Source organism: Nycticebus coucang, chromosome 2 (genome assembly GCF_027406575.1).
Source record: "Nycticebus coucang isolate mNycCou1 chromosome 2, mNycCou1.pri, whole genome shotgun sequence".
Lineage (NCBI taxonomy): Eukaryota > Metazoa > Chordata > Mammalia > Primates > Lorisidae > Nycticebus > Nycticebus coucang.
In genome coordinates, this window is record NC_069781.1 from 42922488 (window position 1) to 42940818 (window position 18331).

Consider the following 18331-nt stretch of genomic DNA (forward strand, 5'->3'; position numbering starts at 1 on the left):
TTCTAGGTTCTTGGTGATTGTAGGGATAAAAGAATTTTGGGACGCACCATGTAAGCCAAGCAAGCAGAAAGCTTTTTATTGAAAATGAAAGTACACTCTTACTGGGGAGCAGACAGGCTTGAAAAAGTGCAGCTACACTTGGAGGAAGTGATTTTTGGTCTTTTTGAAGTCTTAATTGAGGGGAGGAATATTCAATGCTAAGGGGTTGGCTTTTACTATGAATTTTGGTAGTAATTCCTAGAATTAGGTTCCTTCACATTTTTATATTTTATATGGTTGTCTCAGAGCTGTCTTCGTGATTTCAAGGGTGGAGAAATTTTAAAACCACAATGTAAATGATATTATAATTAGCCAAAGTTCCTGTAAGGTAACAGAGATAGTTGACAAGCTGATGGAAGCCGGTTCTTTATTTTATTTTTTTTAATTTTTAATTTTTTTATTTCTTTGCTTATTTTTTTCTTTTTTTATTGTTAAATCATAGCTGTGTACATTAGTGCAATCGCCTGTACCCATTCTAAGATGCACCATAGATGTGGCCGCACCCATTACCCTCCCTCCCCCAAAACCTCCCCCCTCCCTTCCCCTCCCTTGGCCCTTTCCCCATAGTCTTGTGCTATAGTTGGGTTATAGTCTTCATGTGAAAGCTATAATTTAGCTTCATAGTAGGGCTGAGTACATTGGATACTTTTTCTTCCATTCCTGAGATACTTTGCTGAGAAGAATATGTTCCAGCTCCATCCATGTAAACATGAAAGAGGTAAAGTCTCCATCTTTCTTTAAGGCTGCATAGTATTCCATGGTATACATGTACCACAATTTGCTAGTCCATTCGTGGGTCGATGGGCACTTGGGCTTCTTCCATGACTTAGCAATTATGAATTGGGCTGCAATAAACATTCTGGTGCAGATGTCTTTGTTATATTGTGACTTTTGGTCTTCTGGGTATAAACCTAGTAAAGGAATTATGATCGAATGGCAGGTCTATTTTTAGGTCTCTAAGTATTCTTCAAACATCCTTCCAGAAGGAACGTATTAGTGGGCATTCCCACCAGCAGTGTAGAAGTGTGCCCTTTCCTCCACATCCACTCCAACATTTCTGGTTTTGGGATTTTGTTATGTGGGCTACTCTTCCTGGGGTTAGGTGATATCTCAGAGTAGTTTTGATTTGCATTTCTCTGATGATTAAGGATGATGAGCTTTTTTTCATGTGTTTGTAGATTTTGCATCGGTCTTCTTTAGAGAAGTTTCTCTTTAAGTCCCTTGCCCACCCTGAAATGGGGTCACGTGTTCTTTTCTTGCCAATAAATTTGAGTTCTCTGTGGATTCTGGTTATTAGACCTTTATCGGAGGTATAACCTGCAAATATTTTCTCCCATTCTGAGGGCTGTCTGCTTGCTTTACTCACTATGTTCTTGGCTGTGCAGAAGCTTTTTAGTTTGATCAGGTCCCAGTAGTGTATTTTTGATACTGCTTCAATTGCCTGGGGAGTCCTCCTCATAAAATATTCACCCAGGCCGATTCCTTCAAGAGTTTTCCCTACACTTTCTTCAAGTATTTTTATAGTTTCATGTCTTAAATCTTTAGATCTTTAATTTTTTATAGTTTCATGTCTTTAAATCTTTTATCCAGTGAGAGTTTATCTTAGTTAATGGTGAAAGGGTCCAGTGGGTCCAGTTTCAATCTTCTACAGGTTGCCAGCCAGTTTACCCAGCACCATTTGTTAAATAGGGAATCTTTTCCCCACTGAATGTTTTTAATTGGCTTGTCAAAGATCAAATAACAGTAAGTAGCTGGATCCATCTCTTGGTTCTCTATTCTGTTCCAGACATCTACTTCTCTGCTTTTGTGCCAGTACCATGCTGTTTTGATCACTATGGATTTATAGTACAGTCTCAGGTCTGGTAGCGTGATTCCTCCTGCTATGTTTTTATTGCTCAGTAATGTTTTGGCTATTCGAGGTTTTTTCTGATTCCATATAAAACGAAGTATTATTTTTTCAAGATCTTTAAAGTGTGACAATGGAGCTTTAATAGGAATTGCATTAAAATTATATATTGCTTTGGGCAGTATGGACATTTTAACAATGTTGATTCTTCCCAGCCATGAGCATGGTATGTTTTTCCATCTGTTAACATCTTTGACTATTTCTTTTCTTAGAGTTTCATAGTTCTCTTTGTAGAGATCTTTCATGTCCTTTGTTAGGTATACTCCCAAATATTTCATCTTCTTTGGCACTACTGTGAAAGGAATAGAGTCCTTGACTGTTTGTTCGGCTTGGTTATTGTTGGTATATATAAAGGCTACAGATTTATGGGTGTTGATTTTGTAGCCTGAGACATTGCTATATTTCTTGATAACTTCTAAAGGTTTGGTAGTAGAATCCCTAATGTTTTCCAGATATACGATCATATCTGCGAAGAGTGAAAGTTTGATCTCTTCTGACCCTATGTGGATACCCTTGATCACCTTTTCTTCCCTAATTGCAATGGCTAAAACTTCCATTACAATGTTAAAGAGCAATGGAGACAATGGGCAACCTTGCCTGGTTCCTGATCTAAGTGGAAATGTTTTCAATTTAACTCCATTCAATACGATATTGGCTGTGGGTTTGCTGTAGATGGCCTCTATTAGTTTAAGAAATGTCCCTTCTATACCAATTTTCTTAAGTGCTCTGATCATGAAGGGATGCTGGATATTATCAAAAGCTTTTTCTGCATCAATTGAAAGAATCATATGGTCTTTATTTTTAAGTTTGTTTATGTATTGAATTACATTTATAGATTTATGTATATTGAATCAGCCTTGAGACCTTGGGATAAATCCAACTTGGTCATGGTGTATAATTTTTTTGATGTGTTGTTGGATTCTGTCTGTTAGGATCTTATTGAGTATTTTAGCATCTATATTCATTAGTGATATTGGTCTATAATTTTCTTTTCTTGTTGGGTCTTTCCCTGGTTTGGGGATCAAGGTGATGTTTGCTTCGTAGAATGTGCTGGGTAATATTCCTTCTTTTTCTATATTTTGGAAGAGGTTTAGTAGTATAGGTACTAGTTCTTCTTTAAATGTTTGGTAGAATTCTGACATAAAGCCATCTGGTCCCAGGCTTTTCTTTTTAGGGAGATTTTGTATAGTTGATGCTATTTCAGAACTTGATATAGGCCTGTTCAACATTTCCAGTTCGTTCTGGCTAAGTCTTGGTAGGTGGCGTGCTTCCAGGTATTGGTCGATTTCTTTCAGATTTTCATATTTGTGAGAGTAGAGTTTCTTGTAATATTCGTTAAGGATTTTTTGAATTTCTGAGGGGTCTGTTGTTATTTCATCATTACCATTTCTGATCAATGAAATTAGAGATTTTACTCTTTTTTTCCTGGTTAGGTTGGCCAAAGGTTTATCTATTTTATTGATCTTTTCAAAAAACCAGCTTTTGGATTTATTGATCTGTTGTATAATTCTTTTGTTTTCAATTTCATTTAATTCTGTTCTGATTTTGGTTCTTTTCTTCTGCTGCGTTTGGGGTTGAAGTGTTCTTCTTTCTCCAGTTGCTTGAGATGTTCCACTAAGTTATTGACTTCCTCGCTTTCCGTTTTCTTGAGGAAGGCTTGCAGCGCTATAAATTTCCCTCTTAGGACTGCCTTTGCAGTATCCCAGAGGTTCTGGTAATTCGTGTCTTGATTGTTGTTTTGTTCCAAAAATATGGTGATTTCCTTCTTAATCTCGTCTATAACCCATGTGTCCTTCAGCATAAGGTTGTTTAGCTTCCATGTTTTTGTATGGTTATGCAGGTTCCTGTTGTTATTGAGTTCAACTTTTATTCCATGATGTTCTGAGAAGATGCAAGGAATAATTTCTATTTTTTTAAATTTGCTGAGGTTAGATTTGTGGCCTAGGATGTGGTCGATTTTGGAGTATGTTCTGTGGGCTGATGAGAAGAATGTGTATTCAGTTTTTTTGGGATGAAATGTTCTGTAGATGTCTGTTAAGTCCAGATGTTGAATGGTTGAGTTTAAATCGAAAATTTCTTTGCTTAGCTTCTTTTGGGAGGATCTATCCAGGACTGCTAAAGGGGTGTTAAAATCTCCAACTACTATGGAAGTGGAGGAAATCGAGTTGCTCATGTCTGTTAGAGTTTCTCTTATAAATTGAGGTATGTTGTGGTTGGGTGCATAAATATTAATAATTGAGATCTCATCATATTGAGTATTACCTTTAACAAATATGAAGTGTCCATCCTTATTCTTAATTATTTTGGTTGGTTTAAAGCCTATTGCGTCTGCAAACAGGATTGCAATGCCTGCTTTTTTCTGCTTTCCATTTGCCTGGAATATAGATGACCATCCCTTCACCTTGAGTCTATATCTGTCTTTTAATGTAATATGCGATTCTTGGATGCAGCAGATATCTGGCTCGAGTTTTTGTATCCAGTCTGCCAACCTATGCCTCTTTAGAGGACAATTTAAACCATTCACATTAATTGAGAGTATTGATAAGCCTTTCAAGAGACCAGTGGACATTTTTAATCCTTTTGCAACTGTGGAAGTTGGAATTTGATCAAAAATTTTTTGGGTGGGTTTACTTTTGTGGTGGAGAATTATGCTGGTCTTTATGGAGGATAGGTCTAAGAATGTCCTAGAGAGCTGGTTTAGTTGTGGCAAATTTCTTCAACATGTGAATGTCATTGAAGTATTTAATTTCTCTGTCATAAATGAAGCTCAGTTTAGCTGGATACAGGATCCTGGGTTGAAAGTTATTTTGTTTTAGGAGATTAAAAGTCGATGACCATCCTCTTCTAGCTTGAAAGGTTTCAGCAGAGAGATCTGCAGTTATTCTGATATTCTTCCCCTTGTAGGTAATGGTTTTCTTTCGTCTAGCAGCTTTCAGAATTTTCTCCTTCATATTAACTTTAGTGAAATTGATTATGATGTGTCTGGGGGATGTCTTATTTGGGTTGAGTCGTGCTGGAGTTCTGAAACTCTCTGCTATGTGAATTTTGGAATCTCTTGGCATGTCTGGAAAGTTCTCCTTCATAATCTCATGGAGAAGAGAATCTGTGCCTTGTGAAGCCACTTCATCACTTTCGGGGATCCCTATAAGACGAATATTGGTTTTCTTCAAATTATCTGAGAGCTCTCTGAGAGAATGGTCTGTTTTTGCTCTCCATTTCTCTTCTTCTTTGAGGGTTTGGGAGCGTTCGAAAGCTTTGTCTTCAATGTCAGAAATCCTTTCTTCTGCTTGCTCCATTCTGTTACTGAGGGATTCTACTGTGTTTCTCAGATCTTTGAGGGATGCAACTTCTTTTCTCAATGTGTCGAAATCTTTGGTCATTTGGTCTTTGAATCCGTTGAATTCTTGAGATAATTTTTGGAATTCTAATTTTATCTTATTTGCTATCTAGATCCTGAATTCAATTTCTGACATCTCAGCTATTTGTTTGTGCATGGGGTCTTGTGCTGTTTCTGTCCCATTGATCCTTCGGGGAGTTGATCTTCTCTGATTATTCATATTGCCAGAGTTTTTCTGTTGATTTCACCTCATGATTGTTTTTCACCATTGCCTCTGGCTGTCCTCAAAGTTGGAGAAGTGTCTCTCCAAGATTAGACCCCAGCAGGATCACTCTACTATTGCTGGATCTTTGTAGGGAGTGACCCTGTGTAGTTCCTCTGGGGCTGCTCTAGCTAGGGAGTTCTGGTTGTGGAAGCAGCTCCGGTTTGTGACACACCGGGATCCAGCAACAGGGCTGGGGGTGGTGCGCACGGTTCTGGGAGTGCCAGATGCCCAGTGACTTTGGCACAGAGAGCCCAAGGCTCCAGCAGTCTCTGGCCAGGAGAAGAGCTCTGCGCAGAGGCAGGGAGGGCTCCAAAGGGCACGCAGCTACCAGAGTCCCTGTCCAGATGAACGGGCTAGTGTGGAAGCTGGGAGGACATAGGAGGGAGGACACAGGGTTGCGTGGCTCCTGCAGTTCCTAGTCAGGGAATGTAGAGGCCTGGTGGGTGTGGGTCACCGGTCGGGGGTCACTGCACAGCTCTTATGGAGGTCTGGGCGGCACCAAGCCCAGGAGTTTGAGGTTGCTATGAGCTGTGATGTCATGGCACTCTACCCAGGGCAACAGCCCAAGGCTCCAGTGTGCCAAAACCGTCTCGCTCTACCCCTAAGGATTAAGGCTGTAAGGCAGCTCAGTCCCCGCCTTTAGGCTGCTCAGTCAGTAGGTTACTTTGACCCGCCCAATCCTTGCTCTGAGATTCTGAGGGCGGAGCTTGCTGGGGCAGTTCTTTATCAATGGCTTCTTGTGCCCAGCTCAGTGGCTCAATCTGGGGCCCCAGAAAATGCCCAAAGTTCTCTACACTCCTGTTCAAGCTCTCCCCCAGGCAGTTCAACTGAGTGCCAAGTCCAAGAACACTGAAACAGTTCACAGGTAAGGCCTTTCTGGTTTGCAGTCTCACTGCTGCTTGTACTTACGGTTGCCTGCGGGATTAGGTCGATCGAACACACGCAACCACTTGCCAGTTTTCCACTGTTTTTGTCCTCCTCTTGGGGTCCAGAAGTCCTTTGCTGGCTCCCTGTATCCTCAAAGGGATGATTATAGGCAGATCCCACCGGCCAGAGATGCCTGGAGTTTTGTCTCCCCAAACTCGCTGTTCCCAGTTGCAGGGAAGCTGTTACTCAGCCGCCATCTTTAATCTCTCTCCCGGAAGCTGGTTCTTGTCTATGGTTATCAGCCCCTCTAGTTTGCTTTTCCCAGTGGGTTGTTTACTGTAACACCTACACCCAATATTCAAGCCCCTGCATCTGACCTCAGCCCTGTCCCCTGTTCTCCTATTCTAACACTACTGGACCAAGGTTAGTTTCTGTTAGACCCAGGCCAATACTTAGACCCCATATGGATCAAAAAATGCTCAAATAAAGTCAAGATCTCAGGACACACGTTGGGGGACTCATAACTGAGAGGGACTTACTCCCGATCTCCAGATGCAGCAAGAAAACAGAGTACAATAGGCCCAGTGGGAACCTATCTCAAATTATTCATTATTTCTGAGATTTGTTGTGAGTAGAAACTCCTTTAGATCCCACTTCTGACGTCAAAACCATTTAAAAAGGTATGATGAGGCACAATAAAATTTTAAGTAATTAGAGTACCCAGTGATTCTTGAATCAAGCAGCTCCAAACTAGAAGTGTTTGAAGCCCCATTGAAGAAGTGAAAGGGAAAAGCTGTTGCAGAGTCTGTGAGGAAGTAATAAAAAGAAAATATTTGATTGGTTACAGTTATAAACTTGCCTTATTTAGTCTCTCCCATTAGAAATTTCTTATTTATTTATTTATTTTGTTGTTGTTGCAGTTTTGGGCAGGGCTGGATTTGAACCTGCCACCCTCAGTATATGGGGCTGGCACCCTACTCACTGAGCCACAGGTGCCACCCAGAAATTTCTTATTAAGTTTGTTGGCTGCCTCTGATTGGTTGATCATAAGTTTTGTTTTCTTTTATATATGCATTCACAAGCAATAGCTCAGGTTAAGTTTCTCTTAATGTTTGCAAATCAAGCAAGGTTAAGGTTACTTAGAAGGCCTAATTAGCTTTGTCTGTTCAGGATTCTTCAGGCCTGGTCTCCATTTTAGTTTACTTTAGCAGCCAAACTCTCTAAGAGGCCTCCTTTTTTCTTACAGTATAGAATGATGTATAATTATTTAACATGGTGTCAGAAGTTCTTAGCAATTGGCCCCAGTCTTTTTTCTATCTTCATCTCCACATCCTCTATGCACCCCGTTGCCATCTTTTTAGAACCTGTCACTTTGTTACTCTAGACCTCTTAGTTGCTCTCATCTCTCTGTCGCCCCATTTGTCTTTTCTGCCCAGACCCCCAATTCTCATGGTAACTGGGATCATCTGAGAGAGCTTTGATGGATTCTCTGGTCCCAATTATGCCCTCTAAGGACCTGCACAGGAGTTGGGCTCTGTGTGAGGTGACCAACACATTCTTCTTTGCCTGGGGCTGTCCTAATTTTAAAACTAAAAGTCCCGTATTTTAGGAATCCTTTCATTCCTGGACAAATTGGGACAGTTGGTCATCTTAGCTCCATGCACATCAGAAAACATCATAAGGAAGCTTAAAAATTCCTCAATATGAAAAAAATGAGGTCAGACAGGTAATAGATGCTACTCCTCAGGTAATTCAACAGGTAAATTGACTACGATAAGCTGTGGAGATGGGTCCTTAAATTATTGAGTCTCTATATTAATTTCCTAGGCTATCATAATAAAGTATGACAGGGAGATGGCTTAAACAACAGAAGTGTATTGTCTCACAGTTCTTGAGGCTAGAGGTCAAGATCAAGATGTTGGCAGGGTTGGTTCTTTCTGAGAGCCATGAAGTCATATTGTACTAGGGGGCCCACCCTATTTCCAGCAGGACCATATTAATTAGGAATTAATTAAGAGTTTTTTTGGTGGGACTTGATTCAACCTATATATAACAGGAAAGATTATCCAACAGTCTTCTACCCTGCCAGAAATCACTGGCCCTGAAGGAGAGGATGAAGAAGGAGAAAAAGAACAAAGTTCTCAGTTGCAGTTCAAAGATTCTAAATCCTCTAACAACAGCAGTGATTGAGTTTGCCTCTGCTGACTCAAGAAAGTGATAACCTGAGAAAGAATGGAATAGAAAAAAAAAGAATAATAGCCAAAAAGGAAGAATGCCCCCAATTTGGTAACATAATTTTTCAGACATCAAAAGCATAGTGTACTCCAAGCAAAATAAATACAAAGATACTTTCTTTCTTTCTTTTTTTTTTTATAGAGACAGAGTCTCACTTTATGGCCCTTGGTAGAGTGCTGTGGCCTCACACAGTTTACAGCAACCTCCAACTCCTAGGCTTAAGCGATTGTCTTGCCTCAGCCTCCCGAGTAGCTGGGACTACAGGCGCCCACCACAATGCCCAGCTATTACAAAGATACTTTCAACCTAGAAACACAGTTAAACTTTTGGAAATTAAACATGAAGAGAAAATCTTGAAATCAGCCAGAGAAAACTGACAGATTACATGTAAGGAAATAATGATATGGGTAAGGGATAGCATTTAATCAGAAATAATGAAAGTTACCTTTTTAACCACATTCACTGCTACTACTCCAGTCCCAAACATTATCATATTGTGTCTTCCATTAAAGATTTGAGCACTGCTTCTATTTTTTTTTTCTTTTTTGAGACAGAGTCTCGCTCTGCCGCCTTGGTAGAGTGCCATGGCGTCATAACTCACAACAATCTCAAACTCTTGGGGCTCAAGAGATGCTCTTGCCTCAGCCTCCCGAGTAGCTGGGACTATAGGTGCCTACCATAACGTCCATCTAGTTTCTTCTATTTGTAGTAGAGAGGGAGTCTCACTCTTGCTCAGGCTGGTCTTGAACTCCTGAACACAAGCAATCCACCCACCTTAGCCTCCCAAAGTGCTAAGATTACAGATGTGAGCCACTGTGCCTGGCTGAGCACCTCTTCTAGAAGTTGTTGTTTGCAAATAACGACCCAGCAAGAAACAACATTCTCCAACTATGATTGTGTCATGTTCCCTGTTAATTTACTAACTGGGAACATGGCCTTTTTTTTTTTACTAAATCATAGCTGTGTACATTAATGTGATCATGGGGCACCATACACTGGTTTTATAGACCATTTGACAAGGGTACATGGGAGCATGGCCTTGAACAATTACTTGGTTCAGAGACAATGAATGAGAATTCAAAGAAGAAGGAGTGAGACTTTTTTTTTAATCATTGGGGATTCATTGAGGGTACAAAGATCCAGGATACACTAATTGCATTTGTCAGGCAAAGTCCCTCTTACAAATGTGAGATTTTAATGAACATAAAATTTGAATTCTGGATGACAATTGTAGTCACAAAAACCTCACCTTCCAATTTATTTTTGTATTTTTATTTTGGTTGCTTGCTGTAGAGAAAATTCTGATTCATACAGACAAGTAACTTGCAAAGGGTCGTGGTTTTTTGAAATAACTCAACTTGCAGTCTCATCTTAGCTCATTATTAAGATGGTATTTTGAAAAAGAAGTACTGAAGAATTTTTGTTGCAATATTGGCTCATGAAAATGTATAACCATGTAAAAACATGGAGAAGGATGTTCATAGCCTCTTTATTCGTAAGTGCCTAAACTTAGAAGCAACCATGATGTCTTTTAGTAGGTGGATAGGCAAATAAACTATGGAGCATCTGGACTATGGAATATTATTCAGTGCTAAAAAGAAATGAGTTACCAAACCACAGAAAGACATGGAAGAAACTCAAATGTGTACTGCTAACTGAAATAAGCCAATCTGAAAAGGCTATATATTGGATGTTCTGCTCAGTTTTGCTCCTAAAAAGTTTATTAATTAGGGTGGCGCCTATGGCTCAGTCGGTAAGGCGCCGGCCCCATATACGGAGGGTGGCGGGTTCAAACCCGGCCCCTGCCAAACTGCAACCAAAAAATAGCCAGGCGTTGTGGCGGGCGCCTGTAGTCCCAGCTACTCGGGAGGCTGAGGCAAGAGAATCGCTTAAGCCCAGGAGTTGGAGGTTGCTGTGAGCTGTGTGAGGCCACGGTGCTCTACCGAGGGCCATAAAGTGAGACTCTGTCTCTACAAAAAAAAAAAAAAAAAGTTTATTAATTAAAAAATTTTTTTTTTTATTTTTGCTTTCAATTCCAGCTGGCTTGTTTACTCTTCTTAGTTTGACTTTTTTTCCCTTCTTTTCTTTTTTCTTTCTTTCTTTTTCCTATTCTTCCTTTAGCAATTCTCTTGCCTTTTGCCTCCAAAGTAGCTGGGATTACAGGCACCTGCCACAATGTCCAACTTTTTTTTTGTTGGTAGAGGCGGGGTTTCATTCTGGCTCACTCCTGCTCATACTGGTCTCGAACTTCCGAGCTCAGGCAATCCACCCGCCTCGGCCTCCCCCACGTCTGGGACTGTAGGTGTGAAAAAATTTCATTAATTTAAAAAATGTTAATTCTTAACATTTTTAATATTCTTAACATTTTTAATAAGAAAAAGTTCATCCACTAATAAGGTTTCATAACTGCTCAAATTCCTAATTAATGATCATAATAAGAAGAAAAAGTTCATCCACTAATAAGATTTTATAACTGCTCAAATTCTTAATCACAAATATGAAATAATTAAAGGAATAGCAACAAAACATGTTTAATATTGATACTGTTTATAATGTAGTAGCAACCAAAATGTATGTTTAATACTGATTGTATTTATAATGTTACATTATTTTTGTGTGACAAGTTATATATTCACTTGTTATTACACAGTTGGCTGTGACACTATAGTGGGGACATGCACCAAGCAGATGATTCTGCACCGTGGTCAACAATTGAGAACACACACATGTGTACTTCTTTGTCTGATTTACATGAGCTACATGACTGGATTAAAGAAAAGATCAGTGCAGAGCTACACTATTTTTTTTAATTTAAAGAAGATAATGTACAAAGATGGCACTAAAAGATTTATTCCAAGATGTATACAAAAGTGAGTCAGTTTAATAGCATACATGTCAATATGGTGGTCTCTGGTAGTATGTCAAAGATTTAAACATAACAATTTTTCATGTTATCCATAATCTTGCATAGAAAATTATTTAGAAAATACGTATTTTGAAGGAATTCAAATCAAATACATGTGGAACCTGACAAACTTCACTTTGGGAAAAGTTTGACTCTTATTTAATCAAACTATATTATTCAAGAGGTTTGTACAATGTATATTTGTTTTTTTTTATTGTTAACTCATAGCTGTGTACATTAGTGCAATCAAGGGGTACAATGTGCTTGTTTCATATACAATCTGAAATATTCTCATCAAACTGTTCAACGTAGCCTTCATGGCATTTTCTTAGTTACTGTATGTAGACATTTGTATTCTGCCTTTAGTAAGTTTCGCCTGTACCCATTCTAAGATGCACCATAGGTGTGGCCCCACCCAATACCCTCCCTCCACCCTAACCTCCCCCCTCCCTTCCCCTTCCTTGGCCCTTTCCTCATAGTCTTGTGCTATAGTTGGGTTACAGCCTTCATGTGAAAGCTATAATTTAGCTTCATAGTAGGGCTGAGTACATTGGATACTTTGTATAATGTATATTTGAATATATCCATTTTGGTTCTGATACTCCCTTTCTCTTCCAAAATAATGAGTCATTCTCTCATCCACAGCTGACATAAATATGTCATTCTGTTCTTTTTTAGCTTTTTGTGATCATAATGGTGTTTTATATTTAACTTTAAACCAGCTGAAGTTCATGGCAGCATATGGTGTGATGTACAGACCAAAGGCAAATAAACCTTCCTTCAATTGAATGTTGTTGGTATCCCACTACTTATTAAAAAGTGATTCTTTCTTTATGCTATTAATTTTGATCTCATGTATATGTATTAAATTATTACATTTTGAATTCATTTTCTGGTTTCATGGATACTATTAATTTTACAAAACTTAAAAAATCCAACAGTGTATAATTTAGTAATTATTACTTTGTAAGTAAGTTCAAATCTGGTAGGAGGAATCTAACATTGATACCTTCAAAAGATCCTCGTGTTCTTCTATTATTCTTCACTAGCAAAATATGTACTTCAGTAGAGTCTTTTGGGAGATTTGAAATACCAAATAGCTATTTTTATAAGGCCAGATTTCTTATTGGTCCTACGTCAGACATACTAGAATTTGAATCTTTGAGGGTTCAGTGCAGGAATATGTATATTAAATTTTGTTTGTTACAATTTGAGAGCTTCCACCTTAGGAATAAAGGTCATTTCTACTGTATTTCTTTCCCCAAATCCCTGGACAATCACTCTGCCTTCCTTTATACTCTTGTAACAGTCTTATAATGTCATGTCTGGAATCATGTTTATTCCCAATTATTTGATACTTGTTGCAATTGTGAAGAGTATTTCTTGTTGATTTTTGTTTGTTTTGTTGTGCATGGAATGTAGAAATGTGTACGAAGGTATGTAGGAATACAATTGCTTTGGGGGAAGTTATTTCTAAAGTTTTCTGGTTAATTTTTACAAACACTATAATTGTGTTTTCCATGAAATTTGACATGTATTTCTTTCTTTGCTATATTTATGCCTTTTGTTTTGCACTTGACCACATTTTTATATTTATTTGCACTTTGCTGCATTTTAGAGCTATTTGAAATAAGAATTAGGATGGGGGCAGGGTAGGAGATGGTTTTTAAAGGAAATTTCTAGTTCCATCAGATAAAAAATTGTACACAATTCAGAAAACAAATGGGAACTTTCTTTTTGTTGTTGTTTTTTAAAAATCAACTTTACTGAGGCATAATTTGGATATTATAAAATGTATCCATTTTAAGACTTAGTTGTATGAGTCCTAAGAAATGTGTGTACTTTCATAACTACCATCAAAAAATCAAAATGTAAAATATTCTCATCACTCCCAGAGCTTCCTCATGTCCTTGCAGTGAACCCCACTTCCTTCCCTGGCTTCAGGCAACAATCAATATGTTTCCTGTCACTATATATTAGTTTTGACTTTTCTAAAATGTCAGTCATGCTCCAGGTACTTTTGAATCTGGCTTCTTTCTTTTTTTGAATTTCAGATTAAAATGAGGGTACACATGATTAGGTTACATTGTTCGCATTTGTTAGGTGAAGTGCCTGTTGTAGTTGAGCCCTTCACCCAGGAGGTGCGCCATATACGCCTACGTTGTGCCCTTTAGGTGAGAGCTTGCCAACTCCTTTCCTCCTCACCTCTTGGCTTTCACATAGTATAATGTTTTTGAGATAATTTTACAGTGTTTTTTGTTTTTTTTTTTGTAATTTGTTCCTTTTTATTGCTGGGAAGTGTTCCATTGTGTCGATATACCTCAATTTGCTGTTTTTCCTGATTTTGGATAAAATGTTTAGCTTTTGACATATTGATGGAAATTTGAGTTATTTTCAGTTTGGGGCTATTTGAATAAAGATTCTATGAGCATTTGTATACAAGTCTTTGTGTGGCCATATATTTCCATTTCTCTTGGGTAAACACTCATGTCTCAACTTGTACTCAAAGTTTTTTTTGTTTTTTTTTTTCTTATGAGACAGTCTCGCTCTGTTGCCCTGGGTAGCCTGCGATCATCATAGCTTACAGCAACCTCAAACTCTTGGGCTTGAGCGATCCTCTTGTCTCAGTCTCCTGAGTAGCTGAGTGTATAGGCGCCCCACCAAGACACCTGGCTAGTTTTTCTATTTAAGTGGAGACGGGGGACTGGGTTTTTGGTCTCCAACTCCTGAGTTCAAGCAATCTGCCTGCCTTGGCCTTCCAGAATGCTAGGATTACAGGCGTGAGCCACTGTGTCTGGTAAGGTATTTTAATTTATGTATGTGACTGATGACAGAGAGGCCAATGCCATTGAAAGAAGACTTTTGTTACTTGTGTTTCCCAGGAGGAGGGGCCACATGGGGAAGCACCAAGTTTTGGTCAGGAGGCAGAAGCAGGAGTGAGGGGAAAGTCCAAGCCAGAGCCTTTATGAGGGTTTTTGTGGTACCGGCAAGGCAGGGCAGAGTAAACAGCTTAGGATTGGCTGGTTTGAGTAATCTGTGGGCTTGGGGCTACAAGGGTGGTCGCTAGTTGCCTGACACCTAGCTTAGATGATTTGGCTTAGTAAGTCAGAGTTAGATAAGGAGGTGATTCAGTGCATGGATCTCAGGGGAGAGGTAAACAACTTTAGCTGTCAGTTTGGTCCTGTAATTAATGGAGGCCAAACAGATAAATACAGAATCTAAGAAAATACAGTTAAAACAACTCAGGACTGGAATTACCAATCATAAGGAGAAGTGTGTTAAACTTTATAGATACTAGTAGCTATTTTCCAAATGATCGGACCATTTTACATACCCATCAGCAATGTAGGAGAGTTCTGGTTGCTATGCATCCTCTTTAACACTCATGTTGTCTGTCTTTTAAGTTTTAGACATTATAATGAGTGTATAGTAGATTCTCATTGTGGTTTTAATCTGAATTTCCATAATGACTAATGATGTTGAACATTTTTTGTTATTGGCCATTCCAATATCTTTTGTGAAACTCTTTTGTGTGAAGCACCTGTTCAAATCTTTTCTGGGGGGTTGTCTTCTTTTTACTGCATTGTAGGAGTTCTTTAATATTATGGATACAAATTCTTTATCACATTTATGAATTTCCACTATTGTCTACCAATCTATTGATTTTCCCATTCATTTTCTTTTCTTTTTTTTGGAGACAGTCTCACTTTGTCACCATGGCATTGTAGCTCACAGCAACCTCAAACTCTTGGGTTCAAGTGATCGATCCTCTTTCCTCAGCCTCCCAAGTAGCTGGGGCTACAGGTGCCCATCACAACACTTGGCTATGTTTTAGAAACAGGGTCTGGCTCTTGTTCAGGCTTGTCTGAAACTCCTGAGCTCAGACAATCCACCCACCTTGGCCTCCCAGAATGCTAGGATTATAGGCATAAGCCACCACACTCAGCCTCCCATTTATTTTTTTAATGGTGTTTTTCACAGAGTGACTATTTTAAATTTCAGCGAAGCCCAATTTAACACTTATTTCCTTTAGGGTTCATCCTTTTTTGCATCTTAAGAAACTTTTGCCTACACTGAGGTCACAAAAAATTTCTCCTATACATTTTATAGTTTTAGCTTAAGCATTTAGGTCCTGTGATCCATTTTAAATGAAATTTTGTGTATGGTGTGAAGTAAAGCCAAGGTTCATTTTTTTCCCCTATGTGAATATTCAGTTGTTCCAGAAACATCAATTTCCACCTGTCCAGGGCCTGCCTTGACTTCGTTTAGTACCATGGATTCCTGAAGATACAGTTAAAATTCCTGTTTGCTTTAAGTCTTGGCTATTCTGTTCTACATCTTGAAATGTAGGGTCACTTACCATGGTGACCCTGCTGACAACACCATCAGATAATATATCCAGCCCCTTCTGTATCCCTCTCCCAAGGATACAGGAATTCTGGACCCCTTTTATGTGTCATGAGGGCTAAGGGAGTCTTGGGTGGTTTGTTGTAAGTCCAGTATCTCTGGGCTTGCAGCATTCGTAATATCATGATCTTCTAGAGAAGCAGAAAACCACTTGAAAATTCTGAATTCACCCTTAGCCTATTTGGACTTTCTGTCCAGAATGGAGAGGGTGCTGGATTCCTCCTACCTGTGGACTCTGCAGATTCTTATTCTAGTTCTATCTTCTCTGATTCTCCCTTTTCACTCGGACCAATGCTCTAGCTCTCCATTTCCCCCCAAGTAGGTTATAAGGTTTTTTATTATCACATCCTGAATTCTCTCTCCTATGGCTTTTGGTAAAGCTCTTTTGTAATAAAACTGTTCTTAATCTAGAAAAGGAAAATTCTGGATTTCAACATATTTCTTTCTTTTTGTCAGAAAACTTAATATTTAAGATTATTCACTAGTAATAATTAGGTCTTTTTTTTTGAGACAGAGTCTCATTTTGTTGCCCTTGATAAAGTGCGGTCATACTTCACAGCAACCTCAGACCCTTGGGCTCAAGTGATTTTCTTGCCTCAGCCTCCCAAGTAGCTGGGATTACAAGTGCCCACCACAACACCTAGCTAGTTGTTGAGCTGGGGTTTCACTCTAGCTCAGGATGGTCTTGAACTTGTGAGTTTAGGCAATCTGCCCGCCTCAGCCTCCCGGAGTGCTGGGAAGCTGTATTATTATTCACTAATAATAGTGGGAGGACACTCGAAGGGGAAAAACAAATACTCTAAGGAGTATTTGTCTATCCCCACAAGTTAATAAAATCTGTTCATTGAACAGGGGGAGCTATTGGACAACTTAATTTTGGAGACATATAAACCACACTGGTCAGGGATGCTCTTCTGGCAGTACAGACAATTAGATTCTCTGACTGGCTCTCCTGCCAAGTATGGAAAACAACTAAACATGCTGAATAAAATGTAAAAAAAGAAATTTTTAGTGTGTTGGTAAACTTTCCAGAAAGTAAGAAATACTCAAGGGTCAAAATACCAAGTAAACTGGAATCCAGAGACTTAACAGCATTAAAGTTTTAGGCTTTCTCCTGGAGGGGATTTGCCAGGTTGGGGGAGCGCCTTGCTGGTTTGCTGCTTCCCCAGGGCTTGGCACATGGTAGATTTCCCTGAGGAAGTCTTCTCACTCTGCCTCTTCCTTCATACCCTCTGCCCTGCTCCAGAGGCTTCTAGGACCCTGCTCCTCAAAGCAAGGAGTAGAGAAGCAGCACAGGCTTCCCCTGGGAACTTGTTAGAGATGTAGAATGTCATCCTGGACGCCACCTCAGACTTACTGAATTGGACTCTGCATTTTCACAAGATCTTAGGGTGACCATTGCTTCAATGTCTGGGAAGCACTGGTCTCAGCAGCTTGCAGAAATTTCAGTTGGTAGCTTCAGAAATGTCCACCAGATGGCGGGTTTGCAATAGGCACAGGCAGTTGGAGCCACTGTCAGCCACCCAAGTCCCCTTCTAATTGTCCTGGAAGTGGCACTGGAAGTTTAGAGCAATTTTCATTAATTGTGGAGGGAATGATTGGGAGAGAGACCCTAATCCGAGAGTGGCAGGCGGTGGAGTGTGTGCCTCCTTTCCAGGCATTCTCCAGTTGTTTTTACGCGAATTGTCTAGTGAGAGTGATGGGCTACACTTTCTCATGTTGCAGGCAGGAAATAAAGGCCCAGGGAGGGGAAGAGACTTTGCCAAGTGTTCAGGAGTGGCAGAGAGTGTGGGAGCCAGAACTGGAAGTTAGGTCTCAGGCTGCCTGGCCTGGGCTGGGAGCGTATTTACAAAGGGAGGGCAAGTGAATCAGCCTGCCCAGTCCATGCTGACCAGAGTGACTGCCTGGCCCTTGCCTGGCCCCCCACTTGATCTTTGAACAGTTATCTTGTTTTCTCTGGGAGTGCTAGAAAAAGCTTCTGTAATAATTCAGCTTGAATTATTAATGGGCCTTTCATAATACTTGGGGTCCTGGACTTAACCTCCAGGGGAGCAAAGCAAAGTCTTAACTGGGAACAAACAGGACCAACCCTGGACCCCATATGGGTTCTTGATGGACTCTGAATCTACAGCAGGCACTTGCTATGAGCTACTGCTCTTCAAAAAACTTTCATTCCAACTTGCTTAGTTTTGTTCTCTCTCTCTCTTTTTTTTAGAGACAGAGTTTCACTTTGTTGACCTCAGTAGAGTGCCATGGCGTCACAGCTCACAGAAACCTCCAGGTCTTAGGCTTAGGTGATTCTCTTGCCTCAGCCTCCTAAGTAGCTGGGACTATAAGTGGCCACTACAATGTCCAGTTATTATTATTATT